Source organism: Oncorhynchus tshawytscha, unplaced genomic scaffold, assembly GCF_018296145.1.
Source record: "Oncorhynchus tshawytscha isolate Ot180627B unplaced genomic scaffold, Otsh_v2.0 Un_contig_7975_pilon_pilon, whole genome shotgun sequence".
Classification (NCBI taxonomy): domain Eukaryota; kingdom Metazoa; phylum Chordata; class Actinopteri; order Salmoniformes; family Salmonidae; genus Oncorhynchus; species Oncorhynchus tshawytscha.
Genome location: NW_024609125.1, coordinates 68,588 through 90,000, shown reverse-complemented (window position 1 = coordinate 90,000; position 21,413 = coordinate 68,588). Strand labels below are relative to the sequence as shown.

The 21,413-nt window shown below is 43.6% G+C and overlaps 1 pseudogene; it reads right to left on the bottom strand.

Moving 5' to 3' along the window:
- Nucleotides 1-21,413, bottom strand: part of LOC112235989 — a 67,110-nt pseudogene that overhangs the window by 5,155 nt on the left and 40,542 nt on the right.

The following is a 21,413-nucleotide window of genomic DNA, read 5'->3' as shown; positions in this document are numbered from 1 at the left end:
AACAGTTAATGAGTTATAACATGTAATAAGTAATAACATTTAATGAGTTATAACATTTAATGAGTTATAACATTTAATGAGTTATAACATTTAATAAGTTATAACATTTAATGAGTTATAGCATTTAATAACATTTAATGGGTTATAACATTTAATAAGGTATAACATTTAATGAGTTATAACATTTAATGAGTTATAACATTTAATGAGTTATAACATTTAATGAGTTATAACATTTAATAACATTTAATTAGTTATAACATTTAATGGGTTATAACGTTTAATGAGTTATAACATTTAATGAGTTATAACATTTAATAGGTTATAACATTTAATGGGTTATAATATTTAATGGGTTATAACATTTAATGAGTTATAACATTTAATAACATTTAATGAGGTATAACATTCAATAACATTTAATGAGTTATAACATTTAATGAGTTATAACATTTAATGGGTTATAATATTTAATGAGTTATAACATTTAATAACATTTAATGAGGTATAACATTTAATACCATTTAATGAGTTATAACATTTAATGAGTTATAACATTTAATGGGTTATAACATTTAATGAGTTATAACATTTAATAACATTTAATGAGTTATAACATTTAATGAGTTATAACATTTAATAACATTTAATGAGTTATAACATTTAATGAGTTATAACATTTAATGAGTTATAACATTTAATAACATTTCATGAGTTATAACATTTAATAACATTTAATGAGTTATACCATTTAATGAGTTATAACATGTTATGAGTTATAACATTTAATGAGGTATAACATTTAATGAGGTATAACATTTAATGAGTTATAACATTTAATGAGTTATAACATTTAATGAGTTATAACATTTAATGCGTTATAACATTTAATAAGGTATAACATTTAATGAGTTATAACATTGAATGAGTTATAACATTTAATGAGTTATAACATTTAATGAGTTATAACATTTAATGAGGTATAACATTTAATGAGTTATAACATTTAATAACATTTTAATGAGTTATAACATTTAATGAGGTATAACATTTAATGAGTTATACCATTTAATGAGTTATAACATTTAATGAGTTATAGCATCTAATGAGTTATAACATTTAATGAGTTATAGCATTTAATGAGTTATAACATTTAATAACATTTAATGAGTTATAACATTTAATGAGTTATAACATTTAATGAGCTATAACATTTAATAACATTTAATGAGTAATAACATTTAATATGTAATAACATTTAATGTTTTATAACATTTAATGCGTTATAACATTTAATAACATTTAATGAGTTATAACATTTAATAACATTTAATGAGTTATAACATTTAATAAGTAATACCATTTAATGAGTTATAACATTTAATAACATTTAATGATTTATAACATTTAATAAGTAATAACATTTGATGAGTTATAACATTTAATGAGTTATAACATTTAACGAGTTATAACATTTAATGAGTTATAACATTTAATAACATTTAATAACATTTAATGAGTTATAACATTTAATAAGGTATAACATTTAATGAGTTATAATATTTAATGAGTTATAACATTTAATAACATTTAATGAGTTATACCATTTAATAAGTAATAACATTTAATGATTTATAACATTCAATGAGTTATAACATTTAATAACATTTAATGAGTTATAACATTTAATAACATTTAATGAGTTATAACATTTAATGAGTTATAACATTTAATAAGTTATACCATTTAATAAGGTATCACATATAATGAGTTATAACATGTAATGAGTTATAACATTTAATAAGGTATAACATTTAATGAGTTATAACATTTAATAAGGTATTACATTTAATGAGATATTACATTTAATGAGTGAGAACATTTAATGAGTTATAACATTTAAGGAGTTAACATTTAATAACATTGAATGAGTTATAACATTTAATAACATTTAATGAGTTATAACATTTAATAACATTGAATGAGTTATAACATTGAATGAGTTATAACATTGAATGAGTTATAACATTACCAATAATTGCGATATAACAGGTGTTTTTGACATTGAGGCTGGTGGTAGATCACTGCCTCCTTCAAATCAAAGTTAATCGTTTTTTTTTCAAGTTTTTTATTTATTTTTTAGATAGAGTGAAGTGTCGGACCGACTAACCACTCAACAGACAGATAGACAGATAGGGCGGCGCACAATTGGCCCAGCGTCACCCGGGATTGGCCGGGGGTAGGTCGTCATTGTTAATAAGAATTTGTTCTTAACTGACTTGCCCAGTTAAATAAAGGTTAAATAAAAAATGTTAAAAGATTTGGACAGACGGACGGACAGACAGGTGTGTGTAATGACAGTGAGTACCTTTATACTGCGGTGACAGGAACCCTGACTGTCTCTGTGGCTGGTCTGAGATCAGCTCTAGTTGGGGTTCAGCGGTCGACACAGAGCCTGACTTGACCCCCTGGAACGACGTCGACTCAGACTTGAGGACGTCAATACAGTTGTTGATGATCTGGTTTACCTTGTCCACCTCTGAGGCGATGGTGGAGATCTCTGCTACTGAACCCTGATGAGGAGGAGGAGGAGGAGAGGAGTAGGAGTAGGGGAGGAGGAGGAGAAGAGGAGGAGGAGGAGAAGAGGAGAGGAGGAGGAGGCGATGAGGAGGAGAAGGAGAAGAGGACGAGAATGAGGAGGAGGAGAGGAGGAGGAAGATGAGGAGGAGAGGAGGAGGAGGAGATGAGGAGGGGGAGAGGAGGGGAGGAGGAGGAGGAGAGGAGGAGGAGGAGAGGAGGGGAGGAGAAGATTGAGAGGAGGAGGAGGAGATGAGGAGGAGAGGAGAGGAGAGGAGGAGGAGTTCAAGCAGTTCAACCACAGTGCAGCCACAGTGCAGCCACAGTGCAACCACAGTTCAGCACAGCGTCAAATGAACAGGTTACCTGAGGGTTGTCTTGTGGAGAGAGACTACATTCCCTCTCTCTTTCCCTCTCTCTCTCCCGCTCTCGTTCCCTCTCTCTCTCCCGCTCTCGTTCCCTCTCTCTCTCCCTCCGGTCCGGCAGGTCTCCCGCAGTTCCTCGCACTTCGATATAGTTCCCTTTCGCTGCCTTTGGAGTGTCAATGATCTCCTGTAGCTTGTACTGGTCCATCTCACAGGTCCCACCCTGGGGAAGGTAGGGCATCCGCGTGAGACTCTCCCCAGCCGAGAGCATCTGTTTCTGGGATAGCAGAGAGATGGAGCCCCCTCCTCCTCCTGTTCCTCCACCACCCTCTAGGTCAGCTCCGTATTTCAGCTCCATCAGGCTCTTCTGTATCTTTCCAATCTTCTTGTTCTTCTCGTCTCGCTGCCTCTTCTTCCTCAGGCAGTGGAACACGAAACTAGAAGAAGAATATTTCATGAAACCATTTTTGAGATCCAATTTGATCATTAATCATTTTCTCGTTCCAATTTTTTTCTCGCATTTAATCATTGTGTTTGCCTCTGAACTCTCCATAATACCGTGACTAAACAACAGAATCGTGATGAAGTAAGTGCGGACTCTTTCTTCACTGTCTGTGGAAGACTAACCCCAGTATGAGGACCATGCTGAAGAGACTGCCCAGTATAGTCATGATGTAGTGGGTAGCAGAGGAGTCGTTGGAGGTCCTCTCCAGACCTGCCTTCCTCCCGGTGGAGATGGACAGACAGGTGTGGTTATAACGAAGCTGGTGTCTTATGGACACGACGCAGTAGGTGTAGTCTGAGAGAGAGAGAGAGAGAGAGAGGGAGAGAGAGGGGGAGGGGAGAGAGGGAGAGAGAGAGGGGAGGGAGGGATGGAGAAGGTAGGGAGAGAGAGAGAGAGGGAGGGAGGGAGAGAGGAAAGGGAGAGAGAGAGGGAGAGAGAGGAAAGGGAGAAAGGGAGAGAGAGAGAGGGAAAGGGAGAGAGAGAGAGGGAGGGAAAGGGAGAGAGGGAGAGAGAGAGAGGAGAGAGAGAGGAGAAGGTAGGAAAGGGAGAGAGAGAGAGAGGGAGGGGAAAGGGAGAGAGAGGGAGGGAGGGAGAGAGAAGGTAGGAGACAGGGAGGGACGGGAAAGAGAGAGAGAGAGGAGGGGAAAGGGAGAGAGAGAGGGAGGAGGAGGGAAGGGAGGGAGAGAGAGAGGGAAAGGGAGAGAGAAGGAGAGGGGGAAAGGGAGAGAGAGAGAGAGAGAGGGAAAGGGAGAGAGAGAGAGGGGAAAGGAGAGGGAAAGGGAGGGGAAAGGGAGAGAGAGAGGGAGGGGAAAGGGAGAGAGAGAGGGAGGGACGGAGAAGGTAGGGCAGACAGACACAGGAGGGACACACCCACCCACACAGAGAGAGAGGGGGGCTTTCAGGTTGTTCAAAACTCTTCCTTGTGGTTCTTCAGGTTCTTTATGAGAAGAGAGAGAACCAGGATGAGAGGGAAAGGGAGAGAGAGAGGGAGGGACGGAGAAGGTAGGGAGACAGGGAGGGATGGAGAGAGAGAGAGGGGAAAGGGAGAGAGAGAGAGAGAGGGAGGGGGGAAAGGGAGAGAGAGGAGAGATCACTGCTGAGGAGGGAAAGGGAGAGAGAGAGGGGAGAGAAAGAGAGACCAACTCTAGAGAGGGACAGAGATTACATGACATTATATTAGAATATTAACTGCATAGGGTACTATATGGTGCCATTTAGTAGGCAGATCACTGCTATTGCTCTCAGACACACACACACACACAGACACAGACACACACACACACACACTGACAGACACAGAGTGACACACACACACACACACACACACACACACACACACACACACACACACACACACACACACACACACACACACACACACACACACACACACACACACACACACACACAGCTGGTAGGGGTGATTGAAACTATGTCCTACCGGTGTGGGCTTTCAGGTTGTTCAGTTCAAACTCTTCCTTGTGGTTCTTCAGGTTCTTTATGTCAGTGAAGAAGCTGTTGTTGTAGAGAACCAGGATGTACATCTTACTGAAGGGGTGAGGATCTGGACCGAGATCACTGCTGAGGTGTGGGAGATCTAGAGAGGACAGAGAGTAGGGAGTAGAGATCACTGCTGAGGTGTGGGAGATCTAGAGAGTGACAGAGAGTAGGGAGTAGTGATCACTGCTGAGGTGTGGGAGATCTAGAGAGGGACAGAGAGTAGGGAGTAGAGATCACTGCTGAGGTGTGGGAGATCACTGCTGAGGTGTGGGAGATCTAGAGAGGGACAGAGATTAGGGAGTAGAGATCACTGCTGAGGTGTGGGAGATCTAGAGAGGACAGAGAGTAGGGAGTAGTGATCACTGCTGAGGTGTGGGAGATGTAGGGAGTAGTGATCACTGCTGAGGAGTGGGAGATCTAGAGAGGGACAGAGATTAGGGAGTAGAGATCACTGCTGAGGTGTGGGAGATCTAGAGAGGGACAGAGAGTAGGGAGTAGTGATCACTGCTGAGGTGTCTAGGGAGATGTAGAGCTGAGGTGTGGGACTAGAGGACAGAGAGAGTAGGGAGTAGTGATCACTGCTGAGGTGTGGGAGATCTAGAGAGGGACAGAGATTAGGGAGTAGAGATCACTGCTGAGGTGTGGGAGATCTAGAGAGGGACAGAGATTAGGGAGTAGAGATCACTGGGGTGTGGGAGATCTAGAGACAGAGAGAGGGGTGTGGGAGATCTAGAGAGAGATTAGGGAGAGAGATCACTGCTGAGGTGTGGGAGATCTAGAGAGGGACAGAGATTAGGGAGTAGAGATCACTGCTGAGGTGTGGGAGATCTAGAGAGGGAGAGGAGAGTACAGAGAGAGAGATTAGCTGAGGAGGGGAGATCTAGAGAGGGACAGAGAGTAGGGAGTAGAGATCACTGCTGAGGTGTGGGAGATCTAGAGAGAGACAGAGAGGGAGAGGGAGAGTGAGGTGTGGGAGATCTAGAGAGGGACAGGAGTAGAGAGAGAGAGAGGAGAGAGAGATCACTGCTGAGGTGTGGGAGAGAGAGGGAGAGAGAGAGAGGTGTGGGAGATCTAGGTAGAGAGAGAGAGAGAGAGAGAGAGAGAGAGAGAGAGAGAGAGAGAGAGAGAGTGAAAGTGCCAGTAGCTCAGCCCCAAATGTCTCCTCCTCATCTGAAATTAGAAAGATGTGAACACCTGCAGAAATGTCTCCTCTCATCTGAAATTAGAAAGATGTGAACACCTGCAGATCGTGATCTCACCAAAAGATCATCAAATCGTGATCTCACCAAAAGATCATCAAATCGTGTGGGGGTCAGTGTGTCAGACTGGCCTCAGACTGGACTCCAACCATCACGCGTGATCGCCCTCTTGGACAACGTTCCAACAGGTCAAGACCCAAAAGGCACCGATTGGATGGCTCCATCAAGCTAGCTGTGGATTGGCTTAAGGCACATTCTGAACTCTGTAACACACAAACACAACCCTTCGAGCCCGTAGGAACAGCTTCCCTGGGGGCTCACCTGTTTCACCTTCATGCTAGGCTTGTTGTTCAGATCAGGGTAGGTGGGGCTGATGCTGATTGGGTCCTCCGGAGACATTCCAGAAGGGCAGTCGTCCAATCCGCAGGGAGAGTACGGTGGGAGGGCCGTAAACTCTGACTGAACAATGATGTTGGGAAAAGAGTTGCTACCGTCGTCGGTACACACCTATAATAATAACAACAACAATAATCATCATCATAATCCTAAAAATAACCAGAGCAATAATCATACAAATATTTTGATAAAAGTAATCATAAAATCATTACAATAACAATAACAATAATTAATTTGTATAGCTCATTTCCCACGCTCAATGAACGTAGAATATAACACGATGTAATGTGTTCTAACTGTTGATGAACGATATACCGTTACTATGACAACCTACTACGATGGCCTACGCTGTCATGGCAACATACCAGATGTATTTCTGTATCTATGATAAACATGATTGCTGACAAGCAAAACATTTTTGGACAATATCAACAACGGAACAAATGAAACAAATACCAAAAGATAGTTCATTTTAGGATGGGATTTAAAAAAAAATATATTTTGTAAATGATAATAATCATGATATGTTTTAGTCGACACACCATACTGAGCATGTGTAAAGCGTTGCGTGTCGCAGGCATCCTGGGGTTCTGACTGAGGAGGCTGTAGCCTGAAAACCCGGCCGGAGTATCACACACCATCCTCTCGTTGGTCCTGGTCGGGAACACGGTCACCAGTGATTGGGTCAGAACAAGTTCAAGGCAGTCAATGTAGGAAGTCATTTTAATTTATTAATTTATTTTTTAAATAGGAAACACTTTTTGAAATAAATAGCTTCTACTTTTCAGTTTATTGACAAGTCATTGAAAATAGATTGAATATTCCATTTTGCTTCAACTTGTGCTTTTTACCTGTTGGGGAAGACTGCCAACCAGCGTAGAAACCCCAACAGCTCACAGGAGCAGTTGAAAGGATTAGTGTAGAGTTCACACGTCGTTAATCTACCGAGCCCCGTAAACAAGCCTCCGTCCAGCACCTGGATCCTGTTCATGGAGAGGTCAATGTTCTCTATGTTAGGACACTCCTCAAAGGTGTTGGGGGTGACTGCCTCGATCAGGTTGGCCTGTAGGTAGAGGTACTGCAGCTTCCCCAGGCCTCTGAGGATTCCTTCTGTTAGGTTCCTCAGACGGTTAAACCCCAACTGCAGCACCTGGTAGGAAAGATAAGGTAGGAGAGGGTAAGGTAGGAAAGATAAGGTGAGAGAGGGTAAGGTTGGAGAGGGTAAGGTAGGAAAGGGGAAGGTAAGAGAGGGTAAGGTAAGAGAGGGTAAGGTAAGAGAGGGTAAGGTAGGAAAGGGTAAGGTAAGAGAGGGTAAGGTAGGAGAGGGTAAGGTAGGAAAGATAAGGTAAGGTAAGGTAAGAGAGGGTAAGGTAGGAGAGGGTAAGGTAGGAAAGATAAGGTAAGGTAAGGTAAGAGAGGGTAAGGTAGGAAAGGGTAAGGTAAGAGAGGGTAAGGTAGGAATGGGTATGGTAAGAGAGGGTAAGGTAGGAAAGATACGGTAAGGTAAGAAAGGGTAAGGTAACATGAGGTAAGGTAATGTGAGCTAAAGTAACGTGAGGTAAGGTACTGTGAGGCAAGGTAACGTAGAGTAATGTGAGATAAGGTGATGTAAGGTAAGGTAACGTGAGGTAAGGTAACGTGAGGTGAGATAAGGTGATGTAAGGTAACGTGAGGTAAGGTAACGTGAGATAAGGTAACGTGAGATAAGGTAATGTGAGATAAGGTAACGTGAGGTAAGGTAACGTAGGGTAATGTAAGGTAAGGTGATGTAAGGCAAGGTAACGTGAGGTAAGGTAACGCGAGATAAGGTAACGTGAGATAAGGTAACGTGAGGTAAGGTAACGTAAGGTAATGTGAGATAAGGTGGTGTAAGTTAAGGTAACGTAGGGTAATGTGCGATAAGGTGATGTAAGGTAAGGTAACGTGAGGTAAGGTAACGTGAGGTAAGGTAAGGTAACGTGAGGTAAGGTAAGGTAACGTGAGCTAAGGTGACGTGAGGTAAGGTACTGTGAGGTAAGGTAACGTGAGGTAAGGTAAGGTAACGTGAGGTAAGGTAAGGTGAGATAAGGTGATGTAAGGTAAGGTAACGTGAGGTAATGTGAGATAAGGTGATGTAAGGTAAGGTAACGTGAGGTAAGGTAAGGTAATGTGAGGTAAGGTAAGGTAACGTGAGATAAGGTAACGTGAGGTAAGGTAAGGTAACGTGAGGTAAGGTAACGTGAGGTGAGGTAAGGTAAGGTGAGGTAAGGTAACGTGAGATAAGGTAACATGAGGTAAGGTAAGGTAACGTGAGGTAAGGTAACGTGAGGTAAGGTAATGTGAGGTAAGGTGGCGTAAGGTAACGTGAGGTAAGGTAACGTGAGGTAAGGTAACGTGAGATAAGGTGACGTAAGGTAACGTGAGGTAAGGTAACGTGAGGTAAGGTAAGGTGAGGTAAGGTGAGGTAAGGTAACGTGAGGTAAGGTAACGTGAGATAAGGTGGCGTAAGGTAACGTGAGGTAAGGTAACGTGAGGTAAGGTAACGTGAGGTTAGGTAAGGTAACGTGAGATAAGGTGACGTGAGGTAAGGTAAGGTGAGGTAAGGTAACGTGAGGTTAGTTAAGGTAACGTGAGATAAGGTAACGTGAGGTTAGGTAAGGTAACGTGAGGTAAGGTGGCGTAAGGTAACGTGAGGTAAGGTAACGTGAGGTAAGGTAACGTGAGATAAGGTGGCGCAAGGTAACGTGAGGTAAGGTAAGGTGAGGTTAGGTAAGATAACGTGAGATAAGGTGACGTGAGGTAAGGTAACGTGAGCTAAGGTGACGTGAGGTAAGGTACTGTGAGGTAAGGTAACGTGAGGTAAGGTAACGTAAGGTAATGTGAGATAAGGTGATGTAAGGTAAGGTAACGTGAGGTAAGGTAAGGTAACGTGAGATAAGGTAACGTGAGGTAAGGTAACGTGAGATAAGGTAACGTGAGGTAAGGTAAGGTAACGTGAGGTAAGGTAAGGTGAGATAAGGTAACGTGAGGTAAGGCAAGGTAACGTGAGGTAAGGTAAGGTAACGTGAGGTAAGGTAAGGTGAGATAAGGTAACGTGAGGTAAGGCAAGGTAACGTGAGGTTAGGTAACGTGAGGTAAGGTAACGTGAGGTAAGGTGAGGTAAGGTAGCGTGAGATAAGGTAACGTGAGGTAAGGTAACGTGAGGTAAGGTAACGTGAGGTAAGGTGAGGTAAGGTAACGTGAGGTAAGGTAACGTGAGATAAGGTAACGTGAGGTAAGGTAACGTGAGATAAGGTAACGTGAGGTAAGGTAACGTGAGATAAGGTGAGGTAAGGTAACGTGAGGTAAGGTGAGGTTAGGTAAGGTGAGGTAATGTAACGTGAGGTTAGGTAACGTGAGGTAAGGTAACGTGAGATAAGGTAACGCGGGGTAAGGTAAGGTGAGGTAATGTAACGTGAGGTTAGGTAACGTGAGGTAAGGTAACATGAGGTTAGGTAACGCGGGGTAAGGTAACGCGAGCGAGTTAAGGTAACGCGAGGTTAGGTAACGTGAGGTAAGGTAACGCGAGGTAAGGTAATGTGAGGTAAGGTGAGGTAAGGTAATGTGAGGTAAGGTAACGTGAGGTAAGGTAACGCAAGATAAGGTAACGTGAGGTAAGGTAACGTGAGGTAAGGTAATGCGAGGTAAGATAACGCGAGGTAAGGTAACGTGAGGTAACATGAGGTAAGGTAAGGTAACGTGAGGTAAGGTAAGGTAACGTGAGGTAAGGTGAGGTAAGGTGAGGTAAGGTGAGGTAAGGTAAGGTAACGTGAGGTAAGGTGAGGTAAGGTAAGGTAACGTGAGGTAATGTGATTGAAGGTAATGTACCAAATGGCACACTTCTCCCTACATAGTTCACCAGAGCCCCAGGAATCACTATGATGTTCAGGACCAACCTGTAGGTTGAACTGGGCCGAGAAGGCTCCATCCTCCACGTACGAGATCTCGTTCTTGGTGAGGTTGAGGTACGTCAGGTTCCCAAAGCGGCTGAGCGATGAGAAATGGATACTCTTGATCTTATTCTCGTTGAGCCTCAGGTCCACGATGGTGCTGTTGAAAGCAGACTTTATTTAAAGTGCATTTAAACTTGCAATAACACACTTTACAAAACAAACTGACGAAGGTCAACAGGTTGATACAGGTCTTTCTTTTCTTCAAATTTACAGTAAAACATTCACATGACAACACGTGAAACCTAACTAGAAGTAAACATAGATGAACAAAGGAAAATAAAGCACAGAACAGAATGCCTAAACAATGCCTTCTGCCTGGGGATGCAAAATTCCCGGAACTTTCCCATGTTTCCCAGGTTATCTAAAAATCCCGGTTGGAATGTTTCTGGAATGAGTTGGGTATAAGCAGGAAATCTGGGGAATCCAATTGAATCAAATGTGTTCAAATGCGTTTAATGAAAATAAGAAAATGCATTCAAGAACAGTTAATGGGACAATAGAACATATTAATAACACAAATTATGTTTAATGAACCAAATAAGATCTCTGATTTAAAACCCCCCTATCTCTGCCATGGTTACCTGTTGATGTGGGCAGGGACCCTATCTCTGCCATGGTTACCTGTTGATGTGGGCAGGGACCCTGGATCTCTGGTTACCATGGTTACAGGGACCCTGGATCTCTGCCATGGTTACCTGTTGATGTGGGCAGGGACCCTATCTCTGCCATGGTTACCTGTTGATGTGGGCAGGGACCCTGGATCTCTGCCATGGTTACCTGTTGATGTGGGCAGGGACCCTATCTCTGCCATGGTTACCTGTGATGTGGGCAGGGACCCTATCTCTGCCATGGTTACCTGTTGATGTGGGCAGGGACCCTGCCATGGTTACCTGTTGATGTGGGCAGGGACCCTATCTCTGCCATCTGCCATGGTTACCTGTTGATGTGGGCATGGACCCTATCTCTGCCATGGTACCTGGACCCTATCTCTGCCATGGTTACCTGTTGATGTGGCCAGGGAATCTATCTGCCATGGTTACCTGTTGATGTGGGCAGGGACCCCATCTCTGCCATGGTGTTGATGTGGGCAGGAATCGCTTCATATGGGGGCTGGTTCTTACCTGTTGATGTGGGCAGGGATCGCTTCATAAGGGGGCTGGTTCTTACCTGTTGATGTGGGCAGGGATCGCTTCATAAGGGGGCTGGTTCTTACCTGTTGATGTGGGCAGGATCGCTTCATAAGGGGGCTGGTTCTTACCTGTTGATGTGGGCAGGGATCGCTTCATACAGGGGCTGGTTCTTACCTGTTGATGTGGGCAGGAATCGCTTCATACAGGGGGCTGGTTCTTACCTGTTGATGTGGGCAGGAATCGCTTCATACAGGGCTGGTTCTTACCTGTTGATGTGGGCAGGAATCGGATTCATACAGGGGCTGGTTCTTACCTGTTGATGTGGGCAGGAATCGCTTCTTACCTGTTGATGTGGGCCATGGGTTACCTGTTGATGTGGGCATACAGGGGCTGGTTCTTACCTGTTGATGTGGGCAGGAATCGCTTCATACAGGGGCTGGTTCTTACCTGTTGATGTGGGCAGGAATCGCTTCATACAGGGCTGGTTCTTACCTGTTGATGTGGGCAGGAATCGCTTCATACAGGGGCTGGTTCTTACCTGTTGATGTGGGCAGGAATCGCTTCATACAGGGGCTGGTTCTTACCTGTTGATGTGGGCAGGAATCGCTTCATACAGGGGCTGGTTCTTACCTGTTGATGTGGGCAGGGAAAGCTTCATATGGGGGGCTGGTTCTTACCTGTTGATGTGGGCAGGGAAAGCTTCATAAGGGGGCTGGTTCTTACCTGTTGGTGTGGGCAGGAATCACTTCATACAGGGGCTGGTTCTTACCTGTTGATGTGGGCAGGGAAAGCTTCATAAGGGGGCTGGTTCTTACCTGTTGATGTGGGCAGGAATCGCTTCATATGGGGGCTGGTTCTGGCTGCAGATAGCCAACCACACGAAGCCCTTCTCCCCCTCAATCAGCCAACAGTCGCCCGTCACCGTGGGAAATTGGATGATTGACAGTAGGGCAAAGCCATAGAAGAAGGCAAACCAACTGGTCGCCGACAACGCCACCGAAACCCCGCCCACTCTGTTGTTAAACCCCGCCTCTCGGGGTTGTGTTGGCGTTCCGATGATGACGTCCATGTTGTTGATTATAGTTGTTTTTGTTTATTGATTTTGTTTATTCATCCAGGTTAGCGTCACTGCAAGGAATAGATGTGTAAAGAATGATGATTGTTACTACAGTCCAATTTCCATCTGGCATGGATTAATAAAGTCTTCTTCTAGTTGAACCTATCCAATGAGCACCTTGTGCCCTGTGATCTCCAGAGCTATACAGCCTTTACCAATGTCAGCTCTCCACTGTGTCGTTAGTCCACCCGGCAGTAGAAGGCAGGGTTGGGTTGGAAGGAGAGAGTATTGTTGGCCCTTCCTAGTTTTTGTCTCAGGTTAGTCCCACACACAAAAAAGGAAGGTTTTAACAGGAACTCGTCTTTCTCTCAGGTTAGTCCGTAGGAAGGACACAACATCTTTTTCACTTGCGGACCCATTCGTTTTTTTGGGGAGATGGTCTTCTGATTGGTCTGGAGGAAGGATGGGTCCTCCTTTGATTGGTCCAGAGGAAGGATGGTCCTCCTTTGATTGGTCCGGAGGAAGGATGGTCCTCCTTTGATTGGTCCAGAGGAAGGATGGTCCTCCTTTGATTGGTCCGGAGGAAGGATGGTCCTCCTGTGATTGGTCTGGAGGAAGGACGGTCCTCCTTTGATTGGTCCAGAGGAACAGAGAAGAGTTAGAGGGAAGTACCTTGACGTAGCTCATTGGACAGAGTCTCCGCACCTTTTATTTATGCACTTTGCTCAGGTTGAGAGATCAATCTGAGCCTCCATTTACATTGAGAGATCAATCTGAGCCTCCATTTACATTGAGAGATCAATCTGAGCCTCCATTTACATTTCTGTTCATGTTTTCCACAGTGTGTGAGAGTCAGGGATGACGAGGACAATCTCTGGAGCTACATTTGTCTGTGGTCCTGGGGACTGTCGTCAGGGAGACGGCTGAGTATGGCTCTGTCCTTTTCCTCCCATCTGATTGGCTATTTCACCATTTGATGTTTGGTCTTCGGGAACCCTGATTGGATCTCTGTCTACTCTCCTGCCTCCTCATTGGTGGTTCATAGGTTGGCCAGAAACTGGAGAGAAAGGAGAGAGAGTAGGTCAGACAAACTTCAAAATTGGGGAAAAAACAAACAAATGAAATCTTAAAAGGGAATACATGTTTTCCCCTCTACTGATGTACAACATCCTAACTTAATTTTCTTGAAAATCAGAAACAAGGTTTCAATATTGCTGTCCATCAATGACACACAAACACATTTAGTGATCTTGAGAAATCTTGACAAATCGATGGGTAAATGTTGCCCTGAGAGTTGGTTTTAAATGAGTCCCAGCTGTAATGGCTGCCAAAGGGGGCTGCAAAGACATACGCAATCAGGACTTCTTCATTTATATATTTTGTATTCATTATATATTGATAAACGTTGAGTAGGTTGTGTAGAGAGATCGTATGTATTCATTATGTATTGATAAATGTTGAGTAGGTTGTGTAGAGAGATCGTATGTATTCATTATGTATTGATAAATGTTGAGTAGGTTGTGTAGAGAGATCGTAAAAATAAAAAATCCTTTTTGAGATTTAAAGGAAGTTAACCGTGAAGACCGTGCTGGAGGTGTGTAGACTTTAACTAGCGACTGTATCTTCTTACAAAACATCAAGAACAACAAACTGCTGGACCATTACAGAGCATTAACCCACATCCCTTGCAAGAAAACTCTTGAGTTTTCAACCAAAACCCATCGGAATCTTCATCTCTGGTGTTGTTACTAGGGACTAATCATCATCTCTAGTGCTGTTACTAGGGACTAATCATCATCTCTAGTGCTGTTACTAGGGACTAATCATCATCTCTAGTGATGTTACTAGGGACTAATCATCTCTAGTGATGTTGCTAGTGACTAATCATCATCTCTGGTGCTGTTACTAGGGACTAATCATCTCTAGTGCTGTCACTAGGGACTAATCATCTCTGGTGCTGTTACTAGGGACTAATCATCATCTCTAGTGCTGTCACTAGGGACTAATCATCATCTCTGGTGCTGTTACTAGGGACTAATCATCATCTCTGGTGCTGTTACTAGGGACTAATCATCTCTAGTGCTGTTACTAGGGACTAATCATCATCTCTGGTGCTGTTACTAGGGACTAATCGTCATCTCTGGTGCTGTTGCTAGGGACTAATCATCTCTAGTGCTGTTACTAGGGACTAATCATCATCTCTGGTGCTGTTACTAGGGACTAATCATCATATCTGGTGCTGTTACTAGGGACTAATCATCATCTCTGGTGCTGTTACTAGGGACTAATCATCTCTGGTGCTGTTACTAGGGACTAATCATCATCTCTGGTGCTGTTACTAGGGACTAATCATCTCTAGTGATGTTACTAGGGACTAATCATCATCTCTGGTGCTGTTACTAGGGACTAATCATCATCTCTGGTGCTGTTACTAGGGACTAATCATCTCTGGTGCTGTTACTAGGGACTAATCGTCTCTGGTGCTGTTACTAGGGACTAATCGTCATCTCTGGTGCTGTTACTAGGAACTAATCATCTCTAGTGATGTTACTAGGGACCAATCTTCATGTCTGGTGCTGTTACTAGGGACTGATCATCTCTAGTGATGTTACTAGGGACTAATCATTATGTCTGGTGCTGTTACTAGGGACTAACCTTAATCTCTGGTGTTTGTTACTAGGGACTAACTGTCATCTCTGGTGCTGTTACCATGGACTAACCTTAATCTCTGGAGCTGTTACTAGGGACTAACTGTCATCTCTGGTAATGTTACTAGGGACTAATCATCTCTAGTGCTGTTACTAGGGACTAATCTTCATGTCTGGTGCTGTTACTAGGGACTAATCATCTCTAGTGATGTTACTAGGGACTAATCATCATGTCTGGTGCTGTTACTAGGGACTAACTGTCATCTCTGGTGCTGTTACCAGGGACTAACCTTAATCTCTGGAGCTGTTACTAGGGACTAACCGTTATCTCTGGTGCTGTTACTAGGGACTAACCTTCATCTCTGGTGCTGTTACTAGGGACTAACCTTCATCTCTGGTGCTGTTACTAGGGACTAACCTTCATCTCTGGTGCTGTTACTAGGGACTAATCGTCATCTCTGGTGCTGTTACTAGGGACTAATCATCTCTAGTGATGTTACTAGGGACTAATCTTCATGTCTGGTGCTGTTACTAGGGACTAATCATCTCTAGTGATGTTACTAGGGACTAATAATCATGTCTGGTGCTGTTACTAGGGACTAACCTTAATCTCTGGTGCTGTTACTAGGGACTAACTGTCATCTCTGGTGCTGTTACCAGGGACTAACCTTAATCTCTGGAGCTGTTACTAGGGACTAACCGTCATCTCTGGTGCTGTTACTAGGGACTAACCTTCATCTCTGGTGCTGTTACTAGGGACTAATCATCTCTGGTGCTGTTACTAGGGACTAATCATCATATCTGGTGCTGTTACTAGGGACTAATCGTCATGTCTGGTGCTGTTACTAGGGACTAATCTTCATCTCTAGTGCTGTTACTAGGGACTAACCTTCATGTCTGGTGCTGTTATTAGGGACTAACCTTCATCTCTGGTGCTGTTACTAGGGACTAATTGTCATCTCTGGTGCTGTTACTAGGGACTAATCATCTCTAGTGATGTTACTAGGGACTAATATTCATCTCTGGTGCTGTTACTAGGGACTAATCATCTCTAGTGATGTTACGAGGGACTAATATTCATGTCTGGTGCTGTTACTAGGGACTAACCTTAATCTCTGGTGCTGTTACTAGGGACTAACTGTCATGTCTGGTGCTGTTACTAGGGACTAATCTTCATCTCTAGTGCTGTTACTAGGGACTAACCTTCATGTCTGGTGCTGTTACTAGGGCTAATCTTAATCTCTGGTGCTGTTACTAGGGACTAATCATCTCTGGTGCTGTTACTAGGGACTAATCATCTCTGGTGCTGTTACTAGGGACTAATCATCTCTGGTGCCTTTACTAGGGACTAATCATCTCTTGTGCTGCTACTAGGGACTAATCATCATCTCTGGTGCTGTTACTAGGGACTATCCTTCATCTCTGGTGCTGTTACTAGGGACTAATCGTCATCTCTGGTGCTGTTACTAGGGACTAATCATCTCTAGTGATGTTACTAGGGACTAATCTTCATGTCTGGTGCTGTTACTAGGGACTAATCATCTCTAGTGATGTTACTAGGGACTAATCATCATGTCTGGTGCTGTTACTAGGGACTAACCTTAATCTCTGGAGCTGTTACTAGGGACTAACCGTCATCTCTGGTGCTGTTACTAGGGACTAACCTTCATCTCTGGTGCTGTTACTAGGGACTAATCATCGCTGGTGCAGTTACTAGGGACTAACCTTCATCTCTGGTGCTGTTACTAGGGACTAATCATCTCTAGTGATGTTACTAGGGACTAATCTTCATGTCTGGTGCTGTTACTAGGGACTAATCATCTCTAGTGATGTTACTAGGGACTAATCATCATGTCTGGTGCTGTTACTAAGGACTAACCTTAATCTCTGGTGCTGTTACTAGGGACTAACTGTCATCTCTGGTGCTGTTACTAGGGACTAACCTTAATCTCTGGAGCTGTTACTAGGGACTAACCGTCATCTCTGGTGCTGTTACTAGGGACTAACCTTCATCTCTGGTGCTGTTACTAGGGACTAATCATCTCTGGTGCTATTACTAGGGACTAACCTTCATCTCTGGTGCTGTTACTAGGGGTTAATCTTAATCTCTGGTGCTGTTACTAGGAACTAATCATCTCTGGTGCCATTACTAGGGACTAATCATCTCTGGTGCTGTTACTAGGGACTAATCATCATCTCTGGTGCTGTTACTAGGGACTAATCATCATCTCTGGTGCTGTTGCTAGGGACTAATCATCATCTCTGGTGCTGTTACTAGGGACTAACCTTCATCTATGGTGCTGTTAGTAGGGACTAATCATCTCTAGTCCTGTTACTAGGGACTAATCATCATCTCTGGTGCTGTTACTAGGGACTAACCCTCATCTCTGGTGCTGTTACTAGGGACTAACCGTCATCTCTGGTGCTGTTACTAGGGACTAATCTTCATGTCTGGTGCTGTTACTAGGGACTAATCTTCATCTCTAGTGCTGTTACTAGGGACTAACCTTCATGTCTGGTGCTGTTACTAGGGCTAATCTTAATCTCTGGTGCTGTTACTAGGGACTAATCATCTCTGGTGCTGTTACTAGGAACTAATAATCTCTGGTGCTGTTACTAGGGACTAATCACATCTCTGGTGCCTTTACTAGGGACTAATCATCTCTTGTGCTGTTACTAGGGACTAATCATCATCTCTGGTGCTGTTACTAGGGACTATCCTTCATCTCTGGTGCTGTTACTAGGGACTAATCGTCATCTCTGGTGCTGTTACTAGGGACTAATCATCTCTAGTGATGTTACTAGGGACTAATCTTCATGTCTGGTGCTGTTACTAGGGACTAATCATCTCTAGTGATGTTACTAGGGACTAATCATCATGTCTGGTGCTGTTACTAGGGACTAACCTTAATCTCTGGAGCTGTTACTAGGGACTAACCGTCATCTCTGGTGCTGTTACTAGGGACTAACCTTCATCTCTGGTGCTGTTACTAGGGACTAATCATCTGTTACTGGTGCTGTTACTAGGGACTAATCATCATATCTGGTGCTGTTACTAGGGACTAATCATCTCTGGTGCTGTTACTAGGGACTAATCTTCATGTCTGGTGCTGTTACTAGGGACTAATCATCTCTAGTGATGTTACTAGGGACTAATCATCTCTAGTGATGTTACTAGGGACTAATCATCATGTCTGGTGCTGTTACTAGGGACTAACCTTAATCTCTGGTGCTGTTACTAGGGACTAACTGTCATCTCTGGTGCTGTTACCAGGGACTAACCTTAATCTCTGGAGCTGTTACTAGGGACTAACCGTCATCTCTGGTGCTGTTACTAGGGACTAACCTTCATCTCTGGTGCTGTTACTAGGGACTAATCATCTCTGGTGCTGTTACTAGGGACTAACCTTCATCTCTGGTGCTGTTACTAGGGGCTAATCTTAATCTCTGGTGCTGTTACTAGGGACTAATCACATCTCTGGTGCTGTTACTAGGGACTAATCATCTCTGGTGCTGTTACTAGGGACTAATCATCATCTCTGGTGCTGTTACTAGGGACTAATCATCTCTGGTGCTGTTGCTAGGGACTAATCATCATCTCTGCTGCTGTTACTAGGGACTAACCTTCATCTATGGTGCTGTTAGTAGGGACTAATCATCTCTAGTCCTGTTACTAGGGACTAATCATCATCTCTGGTGCTGTTACTAGGGACTAACCCTCATCTCTGGTGCTGTTACTAGGGACTAACCGTCATCTCTGGTGCTGTTACTAGGGACTAATCTTCATGTCTGGTGCTGTTACTAGGGACTAATCTTCATCTCTAGTGCTGTTACTAGGGACTAATCTTCATGTCTGGTGCTGTTACTAGGGACTAACCTTAATCTCTGGTGCTGTTACTAGGGACTAGTGAGGGAGGGAGGGAGGGAGGGAGGGAGGAAAATGCCCAGATAGAGATGGAGGGAAATTAAGAGATAGAGACAGATTGCTACACTGCTTAACCACTGTAGAATCTGATAGAACAATGAAAAAAATGTGAAATAGAAAGGGTGTGTGTGGTGGCGGTGGGGGGGGGGCTACCAGCCACTCAGCACAATCTATAATTGATGGTGAGACTTCCTCCTACGTAGCATGAGACAAACTACCTACTGTGGTGAGGCCACTGACTGCTGCCAGCCACACACACACACACACACACACACACACACACACACACACACACACACACACACACACACACACAGAGAGAGAGAGAGAGAGAGAGAGAAAGGGCGAGAGAGAGACAGAGTATAGAGAGAGAGAGAGAGAGAGAGAGAAGAGAGAGAGAGAGAGAGAGAGAGAGAGAGACAGATTATGGAGAGAGAGAGAGAGAGAGAGAGAGAGAGAGAGAGAGACAGAGTATGGAGAGAGAGAGAGAGAGAGACAGAGTATGGAGAGAGAGAGAGAGAGAGAGAGAGGAGAGAGAGAGACAGAGTATAGAGAGAGAAAGAGAGCGCGAAAGAGGGAGAGTGTGAAATACCACAGTATGCCATTACAGCAGCAAGATGTGTGACCTGTTGCCACAAGAAAAGGTCAACCAGTGAAGATCAAACACCATTGTAAATACAACCCATATTAATGTTTATTTATTTTCCCTTTTGTATTTTAACCATTTGCACATCGTTACAACACCGTATATATACATATATATATATAATATGACATTTGTAATGTCTTTATTCTTTTGTAACTTCTGTGAGTGTTATGTTTACTGTTCATTTTTATTGTTTATTTCCCTTTTGTATATTATCTACTTCACTTGCTTTGACAATGTTAACACATGTTTCCCATGTCGATAAAGCCCCTTGAATTGAATTGAGAGAGAAAGAGAGACATCAAGTGGTCAGTTAAAATTGGCAAAAAAAACCACACATTTCTTTCCACAGGGCCGTGGGGTGAGACAGGGATGCAGCTTAAGCCCCACCCTCTTCCACATTTATATCAACGAATTGTTGAGGACACTAGAGTAGTCTGCAGCACCCGGCCTCACCCTACTAGAATCTGAAGTCAAATGTCTACTGTTTGCTGATGATCTGGTGCTTCTGTCTCCAATAAAGGAGGACCTACAGCAGCACCTAGATCTTCTGCACAGATTCTGTCAGACCTGGGCCCTGACAGACCTGGGCCCTGTCAGACCTGGGCCCTGACAGACCTGGGCCCTGACAGACCTGGGCCCTGTCAGACCTGGGCTCTGTCAGACCTGGGCCCTGTCAGACCTGGGCCCTGACAGTAAATCTGGTGTTCCAAACATTGCAAGTATAAATTCCATCCAGACATCGTTGCCCTAGAGCAAAAAACATACCTTAGGCTAAACATCAGCGCCACAGGTAGCTTCCACAAAGCTGTGAACGATCTGAGAGACAAGGCAAGAAGGGCATTCTATGCCATCAAAAGGAATATAAAATTCAACATACCAATTAGGATTTGGCTAAAAATACTTGAATCAGTGACAGAACCCATTGTCCTTTATGGTTGTGAGGTCTGGGGTCCGCTCACCAACCAAGACTTCACAAAATGGGACAACACCTAATTGAGACTCTGCATGCAGAATTCTGCAAAAATATCCTCTGTGTACAACGTAGAACACCAAATACTGCATGCAGAGCAGAATTAGGCCGATACACGCTAATGATCAAAATCCAGAAACGAGTCGTTAAATTCTACAACCACCTAAAAGGAAGCGATTCCCAAACCTTCCATAATAAAGCCATCACCTATAGAGAGATTAACCTGGAGAAGAGTCCCCTAAGCAAGCTGGTCCTGGGGCTCTGTTCACAAACACAAACACACCCCACAGAGCCCCAGGACAGCAGCACAATTAGACCCAACCAAATCATGAGAAAACAAAAAGATAATTACTTGACACATTGGAAAGAATTAACAAAAAACCCCAGAGCAAACTAGAATGCTATTTGGCCCTAAACAGAGAAGAAACTGAGCTGCACGTCCTAATGTATGCCCATAGACACTTATTTCCCTCAGATTTAACAGACCCACAAAGAATTCACAAACAAATCCAATTTTGATA